Source organism: Lolium rigidum, chromosome 1 (assembly GCF_022539505.1).
Source record: "Lolium rigidum isolate FL_2022 chromosome 1, APGP_CSIRO_Lrig_0.1, whole genome shotgun sequence".
NCBI lineage: Eukaryota > Viridiplantae > Streptophyta > Magnoliopsida > Poales > Poaceae > Lolium > Lolium rigidum.
In genome coordinates, this window is record NC_061508.1 from 324,970,725 (window position 1) to 324,981,093 (window position 10,369).

Sequence of the window (10,369 nt, forward strand, 5' to 3'; positions counted from 1 at the left end):
TTCCATTCATCTCAATGCAGTATATATACACCAAGTATAGGCACTTCTGCCACGCCACTCACGCCACTCTCTAACCCACTACTCCACTAACTAATGGCACTAACACTTCCTGGATTCACTCCAGGCCTCACACGGTCTAACCTCATCTTCCTACAATTACTCTAGGATCCAAGAGACCCGGCCAACATGCACAAGCACACTGCTCGCTAGCTAACAACTCCACACATGCAAAGTAACATTCGGTCATGCACCTAATCACTAGCATGCAACGTGATGACAAGATTAATTTGCTAACAGAGGCGTCCCTGAAGAAGCCTGGACAGTGAAGGTGGTGCAGCAGGCATCGCCCATGAATATCGCGTGCCCCTCCTCCAAACTGCTGACCGTCACCCAGCGGTACGATTTGCCGCCGTCATCGAAGGCATGGACCGCCGAGGGGCAGCTGCTGTGGCCGCGCCCGTGCTTTTGCCTGAAGCTCCGGCGGACCATGATCAGCCTCCCATGTAGGGTTGAAAACGAAACGGAAACGGACGGAAACATGCTTTATCGTTTTTGTTTCCTTCATCTTGTCGGAATCGAAAATGGAATCGGAATCCCCGAAAACGAATATGAAAACGGAAATCATCGGATATGAATACGGAACAGATACGTAGCGGATACGTTGCGAAAACGAATATTTGCCACAACACAATGCAGCATGATACCTTGGTTTATAGACCAAAAGACACACATAAAGAAAATGACAATAAAATAAGATATAACACTTAACTTCGACAAGCGGCAATTCACATAAAGTAACTCACATCGTTTAACAGCTGCATGCACACGCAATTATACAGAGTGATTAGGGTTAGAGTACTTAGTGGACTTGATACGTGGCCAAGGCTGGTTTCATGTGTAATGTAGGTCTGCTAAATGCACGGGCCTTTCAAGGTTATATTTCCGGAAACTTTCCGTATTTATTTTTCCGGAATTTCCTCTACCATTTCCGTTTCCGTCGGAAAGGGCTCCCTCGTTTTCTTTTCCGTTTCCGTTTATGCTTTTGCTGTTTCCGTTTCGTTTCCTCAAAATGTCGCTTCCTTTTTCGTATTTAGCCCTTCATTTCCTTTTTCTTCGAAAACGGACGGAAAGTTTCGCTTTCGTTTTCAACCCTACTCCCATGGCAGGGAACCAAGTACAGCTTGCAGTAGTCGAGTGAAGACACCATTATTGAACCGGACGAGGGATTTTTCCATATCTTGTCTCGCAGCTCCTGGAGCCTGTCGTTTTCGTAGATGAAAATATGCTCCTTTCCATCGACGGCGTAGAGCTTTCCGTTGAAGAAGGCGATGATGTTTCGAGGATGTAGTGACCTCACTTTAAAAGTGCAAGTCTCTGTGCATTAGTGCTAGTCCTGCACACAGTTTGAGATGAATTATCAAATAGCAAAGGTCTCAATTACAGCAAATGATCCAGTGAAAACTAAAATAGTTCGATACAACTTGCATAGCTCAAGGGCTAGCATAAATGAAACAATTTGATCACGGGAGACTCGATGATCCTCCTCGTGCCTGATCATTATATATATAGAGAGTACATCTTGTGTTGCAAGTTTACTTAAGATACAAGTCAAAACCCTAACCGCCGACAGCTGGGCTAATGGGCCGGCGATCACAATCTCCTAACACGCCCCCGCAGTCTGAACTAGGAGGGTAGTCGACGTGAAGACTGGACCGAAACTCGTAAAACAATGTTGTAGGCAATCCCTTGGTGAAAATGTCAGCATACTGAGAGCTGGAGGGGACATGAAGAACACGAACAGCCCCAAGTGCAACTTTCTCGCGGATGAAATGAATGTCGAGCTCGATATGCTTCATCCGACGATGCTGTACAGGGTTGGCCGATAGATAGACGGCGCTGACTTGTCACAGTAGACAACAGTGGCAGTGCGTATAGGACGTCGTAGTTCCTGCAGAAAGTTATGGAGCCAGCACGTCTCAGCAACCACAGCAGCCACCCCACGATATTCCGCCTCAGCACTCGAGCGAGAGACGGTGGATTGCCGGCGAGACGACCAAGATACCAAGTTATCGCCCAAGTACACACAATACCCAGAAGTAGACCGTCGCAACCTGCCCAATCGGCATCCGAGTAGGCAACCATAGTATGAGAGGAAGTAGAGTGGAGGACAAGACCGAGGTCGAGAGTGCCCTTGAGATATCGAAGAATTCGTTTGATGAGTTGGTAGTGAGAGTCACGAGGATCATGCATGTGGAGACAGATTTGTTGGACGGCATAGGAAATCTCAGGGCGAGTGAGTGTAATGTACTGGAGAGCCTCGGCGAGGCTGCGGTAATGAAAGGGGTCAGAGTAGGGTTGCCCACTAGAGGCGGCAAGCTTAGGTTTGGTGTCGATGGGAGTGGAGGAGGGTTGACAGTCACGCATCCCAGCCCGAGAGAGAACATCTAGAATGTATTGGCGTTGAGAGAGGTGGAGAGTGGTGGGGGTGCGAGTGACAGAAATGCCGAGAAAGTGGTGGAGGGGTCCGAGATCCTTCATGGCAAAGGTAGAGGCGAGATTCGTGATGATATGCTGGAGGAGAGGGGTAGAGGGTGCAGTTAGGATGATGTCATCGACATAGAGAAGGAGATAGGATGTGTGAGTCCCTTTGTGATAGGTAAAGAGAGAGGCATCAGATTTGGAAGCAACAAAGCCGATGGTGCGAGCGTGAGCGGCAAACCGCTGAAACCAAGCTCGGGGGGCTTGTTTGAGACCATAGAGAGACTTTTGGAGACGACAAACATGGGAGGGAAAACGGGGATCAATGAACCCAGAAGGTTGTTGGCTGTAAACCTCTTCGGTAAGATCTCCATGAAGGAAAGCATTTTTGACATGTAGCTGGTGAATGGGCCATTGTTGGGAGATGGCAAGAGAGAGGACAACACGGATGGTAGCGGGTTTTACTACGGGGCTGAAAGTTTCATCAAAATCAACACCAGGTTGTTGGGTGAAGCCCCGTACGACCCAACGAGCCTTGTGGCGAGCGAGAGAACCATCGGCATTGTGCTTATGACGGAAAACCCATTTGCCAGAAACTATGTTGGCACCTGGAGGAGGAGGGACGAGAGACCAGGTGTTGTTATGCATAAGAGCATCGTATTCCTCCTGCATAGCGTGACGCCAAGCAGGGTCTCGGAGAGCAATTAGGTAGTTGGAGGGAATAGGAGAAGAAAGAATCGCCGAAAGGTTTAGTTTGTCTCTGGGTGGTGGAAGATGGCCAGTAGTGCTGCGAGTACGATGAGTGGGTGGTGGTGGCGGGGCTGGTGGCTGTGAAGGTGGTGGGTGTGGAGCGGGATGTGATCGGCGAGAGTAGACTATGGTGGGTGGTGCTGCCGGAGCAGGAAGGCTAGATGGGGCAGACGGCCGCGCGGTCGAGACAGGTGACTGTGGTGTGGGTGACACGACAGGCGTTGTCGGGGCAGGAGAATGGCTCGGGGCGGGAGAAGGGGCTGCGGTGAGACCGCAGGAGGGGGAGCGATCACGAGGAGAGGTGGTGGATGGTGTAGATGATGTTGGAGGAAGTCGTCGAGGGGTGGAGAAGGGGTGGCAGGGTTGGAGCACGAGTATGGAAAGGTTTGTTCATCGAATGTGACATGTCGAGAGATGAGAATTTTGCGGGTTTGTAGGTCTAAGCAGCGATAACCACGGTGTTGAGAGGGATAGACGAGAAAGACACATTGTGTGGCACGAGGAGAGAGTTTATTTTTGGCCGTAGAGAATGTGTTGACATAGCAGAGACAGCCAAAGACACGCAGGTCCTGGTAGCGCGGTGTTCGTCCAAATAAAGAGAAGTAAGGCGTGGTGTTTGGGTAGGAGGAGGTGGGTCGAATATTGAGTAGATAGCTGGCTGTGTGTAGCGCTTCGGCCCATAGGGTAGGTGGCATCAAGGCTTGGAAAAGGAGAGTGCGGATGACATCGTTGGTGGTGCGAATAGCCAGTTCAGCCTTGCCGTTTTGCTGAGATGTATAAGGACAGGAGAAACGAAATAACATGCCGTGGGTGGTGCAGAAGTGGTCAAGTTTAGAATTAGTGAATTCAGTGCCATTGTCGCATTGGAGGGAGAGGACGGGAAGCTGAAATTGTGTGGTGATGAGTGCATGAAACGCAACAAAGGTGGCATACACTTCAGATTTTTTGCGTAGGGGAAAACTCCAGAAGAAGTGAGTAAAATCAACGACAACTATGAGATAATAGCAATAACCGGAGGTACTAGGAATGGGTGATGTCCACAAATCACAATGCAAACGTTCAAATGGGCGAATAGTTCTAGAATTTGAAGGATAAAAAGGCTTCCTAACATTTTTCCCTAGTTGACAGGCATGGCACAGGGACGACCCTGTTTTATTGTGGCAGATGTGTGGAGCAAGGCGCGTCATGGTGGTGGTGCCGGGGTGGCCGAGTCGACGGTGCCAGAGATTGGGGTGTTGTTGGAGAACGAAGGCGGCATGGTGAAGTGCTTGGCACATGGAGTAGAGTGGTCCGGAGCTATTGCATTGAAGCATCACGGTCCCGGTGAGAAGGTCCTTCACAGAGAAACCATAAGGATCAAATTGGATAGAACAAGAATTATCGACAGTGAATTGACGAATAGAAATTAGGTTTTTGATAATATTAGGAACAACGAGAATATTATTAAGGTAGAGAGGTTTGGAGGGGGAATAGAGGGTTTTAGAGCCGGTGTGAGTGATGGGAATACATGAGCCATTGCCGACTGTGACGGTTTGAGAGGAACAAGGAGCAAGGCAAGATAGGTTACCGGGGTCGGATGCCATATGAGAGGATGCGCCGGAGTCCATGTACCAGTCGCCTCCCGAGAGCTGCATGTTGTTCAGGGTGTTGACGAGGGCAGGGTCCAGCGCCGGCTGGTTGTAGCTTGGTGGCGAGGGCGGCGGTCTGTAGTTGGAGGGTTGTCCGTAGACAGCGTAGGCCTGAGGTGGTGCAATACCGGGGCGTGGACCAAGCACACCAGGCGCCGTTGGTGCAGTCCACGGACGAGGTGCCGATGACGCCTGCTGCCACGGCTGCTGCTGCTGCTGGAGATGAGCGTGGGTGGGAGCGCCCGTCCATGGGTTAAACTGCCAGGGGGAGTCATTGCGACCGCGTCTACGGCCACCACGACCGTTGTCGCGACCGCGGCCTCCGCGGTAGTAGGTGTTGGCGGAGAGCTGGCCGTTGCCACGGCCGGCGACCCCGGCGCCCCCATGCGATGATGGTGGTGGAGGTGGAGGACGGGGGCCGCCAGGTGGAGGCTGCACGCTCTGCCCGCAAGCGCAGAGCGTCGTGCCCACGGCGTTCTTGATGTCCACCTTCTTTTGCGATTCCTCAAGGATGAGGGCGGACCGCGTTTGTAGAAACGTGGGGAAGGGCACCTGAAACGGAAGAAAAGAACGGAGATGTGAATAGCTCTCGTTAAGACCGCGAAGGAGGGTGAGGACGAGGGTCTCGTCGGAGATGGGCTGGCCAACATCACCGAGAGAGTCAGCGAGGGCCTAAAGCTTGGCGCAGTAGTCGCTGATGGAGAGGTCCCCTTGCGGCGTGTTGCGGAAGTCGGCCTCCAGCTGAATGGCGCGGTGCTTCTTGTTGTCGCGGAAGAGGTTCTCAATGGCGTCCCAGATGAGGCGGGCCGTGGCACCCGGCGTCATGACGATGTTGAGGAGGTCGACGGAGACGGAGCCATAGAGCCAGGAGAGGACAGTGTAGTCATCGCGGCCCCAGTAGGAGTTCGGGCCGATGTCGGAGGGAGTGGACTCGCCAAGCACATGGGCGGTGAGGCCGTAGCGGCCGAGAGCGACGAGGAAAAGCTCCTGCCAGCTGGTGTAGTTGCCGTCGTCGAGGCTGAGGGTGATGGGTACGTGCAGTTTGATGGACGTGGCATATGTGTCGGGGTTTGGGAGGTTGGGGTTGGGGTTGGGGTTGGCGGCGGCATGTGGTGTTGAGGCGATGATGGTGTTGAGGTTGGTGTTGGGTGGGGCGCTGCCGGTGGTGGTGGCGGCAGCGGTGAGCTGCTGAGTAAGGGAGGCCTCATGTTCATCAAGTTCTTTGGCACGGGCCTCGAGCTCGCGCTCCTTTGCTGCAATCTCGTCGGGTGTCATGGTGGGGGGTTGGGAGAGAGAGGGGTTTTAGGGTTTTTGAGGGGGAAGGTCGGCGGCTAGGTCAGGATGACCTGCTCTAATACCATGAAACAATTTGATCACGGGAGACTCGATGATCCTCCTCGTGCCTGATCATTATATATATATATATATATATATATATATATATATAGAGAGAGAGAGAGAGAGAGAGAGCACATCTTGTGTTACAAGTTTACTTAAGATACAAGTCAAAACCCTAACCGCCGGCAGCTGGGCTAACGGGCCGCGATCACAATCTCCTAACAATAAACATAAATCAGAGTTCAACATCAAACGGAAAGCAAATAGCATGGAGTCCCTTTCCTTTACGGATGTCACATATATGTTGGGCAAAGACTCGTGATCCTAACATCTTCTCAGCAGCTAGGGATACCTGCACAATCAAATGTTGCAGCCCGAAGGAATCAATACATTTGGAATTGTATTGGCAAGGACACTTTTGTGGACTCAAAAGGCATCCTACACCTACGTGCACATCTGGCTGGTAGAGCTCAGGTTCATTTTGCATAAAGTCAATTTTTCCCTATCATTTATTAAAACATTTTCTTTCAATCTAATTAACAGTAACATTGGTAAATCCCCAATGTACCAATTAACAGTAACATTGGTAAAGCCCCAATGTACCTTCCAACCCTTGTTTACCCTTCGGTTTTCATTTAAGAAATTGGGATGAGGAGATCTTCGAACAAATGACTTGTCAGTTCGCTCAAGTTGTCCATAACCGGAGACACGGCTAAGCACTTAGATTTACACTCTCGAGAGGTTGCACACCTTTTCCCACATGGCCAGGTCAATCCTTCTACTCCCTCCGCCCCGTTTTAATTAACTTGGGGGAGAAAAAACGCTTCAGAAATTGATTTTTTACATTCCCGTCCTATACAGTTTCAAATTTTAAAACAGACTCCCTAAGATTTACTATCCGTGAGATCCATTCCACCAGCTCGCCAATCGATCGATGGATCCAGCTGGGATCGATCGAGGGAAACAGAGGCGTAGTCCCCGTTCTTCATCTCCATCTCCGCGTCGAGTTACGGTCGGGAGAGAAGACGACGGAGGAGCGAGGAGAGAGCTCGTACCGAGAGACGGTTTCCTGTTCCCCCGTAAAAAAAAGAGAGACAGTTTCCTGTTCAGGAGGACGATGCTGAGGGCCGTGGCGAGGTGCTGCGAGGGCCACTGGCCGTCGGGCGCGGCGGCGGCGGACGGGATGCTCTGGCAGACGGAGCTGCGCCCGCACGCCGCGGGGGAGTTCTCCATGGCCGCCGCGCAGGCCAACCTCGTTATGGAGGACTAGGCGCAGGTGCTCGCCTCCCCGGCCGCCACGCTCGTCGGCGTCTACGACGGCCACGGCAGGCCCGAGGCCTCCCGGTTCCTCCGCTCCAGCTTCTTCCCCCACGTCCAACGTACGCCCACTATGCCTTCTATTCTACGACGAGGACGTGCGGGTAGGGAGTAAAAAACGACAGGTTTTTTTTGCAAAATTACGATAAGTTAATTAAAACGGGACGGAGGGAGTACCTCGCTGCACATTTTGCTCATGGACAGGTGTAGACCGTGGCCGAGACCTTCTGTGTGTAATCACCCGAACCATTCCCTAAGGGTCCCGTTCCACCTACAGTATCCACCTCTACCACCACCTGGCCCCTAGGATCCGGGTTCATACAATATACTTTGTCAAGCCAGATCCATAGTAGCATGTGGTTGTACGGGAAGCAAATGAGGCCTGGGTGACTTTCCGCAAGTGTGCACTAGCACCAGGGTCTTGCCTCCTGATACAGCCACCCTCTCCATAACTCCACCATTCACCCAGGTAATTCATTAAACTTAGTTGTTTTTCCTTAACCTCTATCAAAACCTTTTTCCATGGCATAGCAGGTAACAACTAAATTTAATGGCGGCTAAGGGAGTCTAGGAGTGATGTAGCTAAACTACTAGGACTTATTAGCAGGCAAAAAGCATAAATCCTAGACCTGTCTACTATAAAAACACTACGGTGCAAGAATTAAAACTGGGACTTTTGGTGTGTGTCACTTGCCTTTTTCAGCGGGAGGAGTTGCAATCTTCACAGTCACAAAGGTTGCAGCTATCACAGTCGCAATCTACAAGCACCATAAACACAATGCACAACACAAATGCACAACCATAGACATGAGATGCATATGAGATTTGCACAATTGCACTTCATTTATTGTTCTCTCATTGTCACTACATGCATGATGCCATGATCAAGTCTTATGGTTGGTTGAATTATTGCGAACCTTCTATGTCGCACTAGCGAAGGGCAACTACCATTAATTGTAAAAGATGTTTTGGTACGGTAGACAAATGATGGTTTTGGTACTACTGGACAGAGGGTAACATTTGCAAGCATATGCAAAAAGAATTACTCGAAAAGGGTATGTAGATCTCATTTTATGGGTGAAGTACTCCGATTAGGCATTTAAATATGAATGAATCTAAAACTTCTTTAAGTCCACATTTTATTGTTTCAAAATGTTCCTTATAATTTTAGGATTCCAACGATATAAAGTTTGTGATTTTTGGACAAGCGGATCTCTGGATACGATTTTTACAAAGCGGACTATCGAAACCGAGATTAAACGCAAACTAGGGTGTGTCCCTGACACTTGGCGCAACCTGATTGGTGCGTACCCTTCGTCGCGGATCAGACTCTAGTACCGTTGGATCTACTTAAAATCATATGGCTCAGATCTGTTGACAATTTTGGAAAGGGAAATAAAGGAAAAAGGGAATTACTGGGTGGCGCTGACTGGCCGGCTGATGTGGCGGCGAGGTGGTGCTGACGTGGCCGGCGACGTGGCGGCGGCGAGGTGAGCTCGCCGGCGGCGATGGTCGGCGGCGCTGCGGCGGTGCCCGACGGCGGTGGACCGGGGAGTGTCGGCGGCACGGGGAGGCGAACCGGGGAGTGTCGGCGGCGAGGCCTGGGGAGGTCCCGGCCGGCGGCAATGGCCGGCTGGAGGCGGCGCGGCGAGGTGAACTCCGGCGGCCTGGGGGCGTGGCTGTGGGGGAAAGGAGGAGAGAGGAGGAGGGGCACGGGGGCGGCCTGGCCGAGTTGGGCCGTTTCGGTCGGCCCGGTCGGGTCGGCCCCCTTCTCTTTTTTTTTTTTTTCTCTATCTCTTTCTCCTATTTGAAAAAAGCATTTGAGGCACCAAAACAAATCGGAAAAATGCAAATAAGAGATCGTTGGAAACCTTGTGAAAAGGCCTTCATTTTGGAACCATTTTTGAAACAAAATAAAATACTTTTAAAACCAAAGTTGGCATAGACGTCTATGTGGCTAATAGCGCCATATTAGGGTTCGGGGTTTTAAAACGAATTTGAATTTTCCTAAAATGCAACGATGTCATGATGCTTATGAATGTAATGTATGAAGTTTGGAATTTGAAAATTGGGATGTTACAGAGGATTAGTGCTTACGGACCATCCGCAGCCCGGTTGCCCTGGGCAGCGGCAAACAGCGATGAGGCTGCGACGTTTCCTCGCGACGTCGTCTTGCATGTGGACAATGGCGGCTACGGTGCAGCACTCGGAGTCTGCCGCTGATGACAGGACGATCTTGCTGATGGGTTCTCCGACCCACCGTGGCAGTTGGACCCTTGCTATGGTGAAGGCGTGGAGGAGGAAGGGCAGGCAGTGATCATCGGACCTGGGCACGAGGGCGAGCCAGTTGCCAAACGAGCCCCGGCAGGCGGCGCCACGGGCGTCCTGATCCGTGAGGGGGGCGCTGTAGATGGCAGCGTCGTGCAGGCTAACGCAGCGTCCCGGCGCCGCCAGCCACGGCATGGGCAGCCTGCAGGGGTTGTCATGCTCGGCCGCGCGCCACGTCTTGCACACGCTGCGGAATCGGCCGCGGTCTGCCAGCTGGAGACGGCCCAGGACATCGGCGAGAAGCTCGGGTGGTAGGTCCGGCCACGAGCTGCTTTGCCTCGTCCTCCGCCGTCGCCGCTTAGCCAGCGGCGGCATGGCGTGACGGATCAGGTGATGATGTCGATAGAGGAGAGATCTGAATCTGATGAGCACAATGCAGGGATGATGAAGAGATTTGTATTGGCATGAGAGAAAACTATCCTGATGCCACGCGACGCGAAGATGCACAAGTAATCCTATAAAAGCACGCGTGCTATCTGGTTTTGCGTCTCGTACACGTGCGTCCGTAGGATATTACGACTCCTAAACAG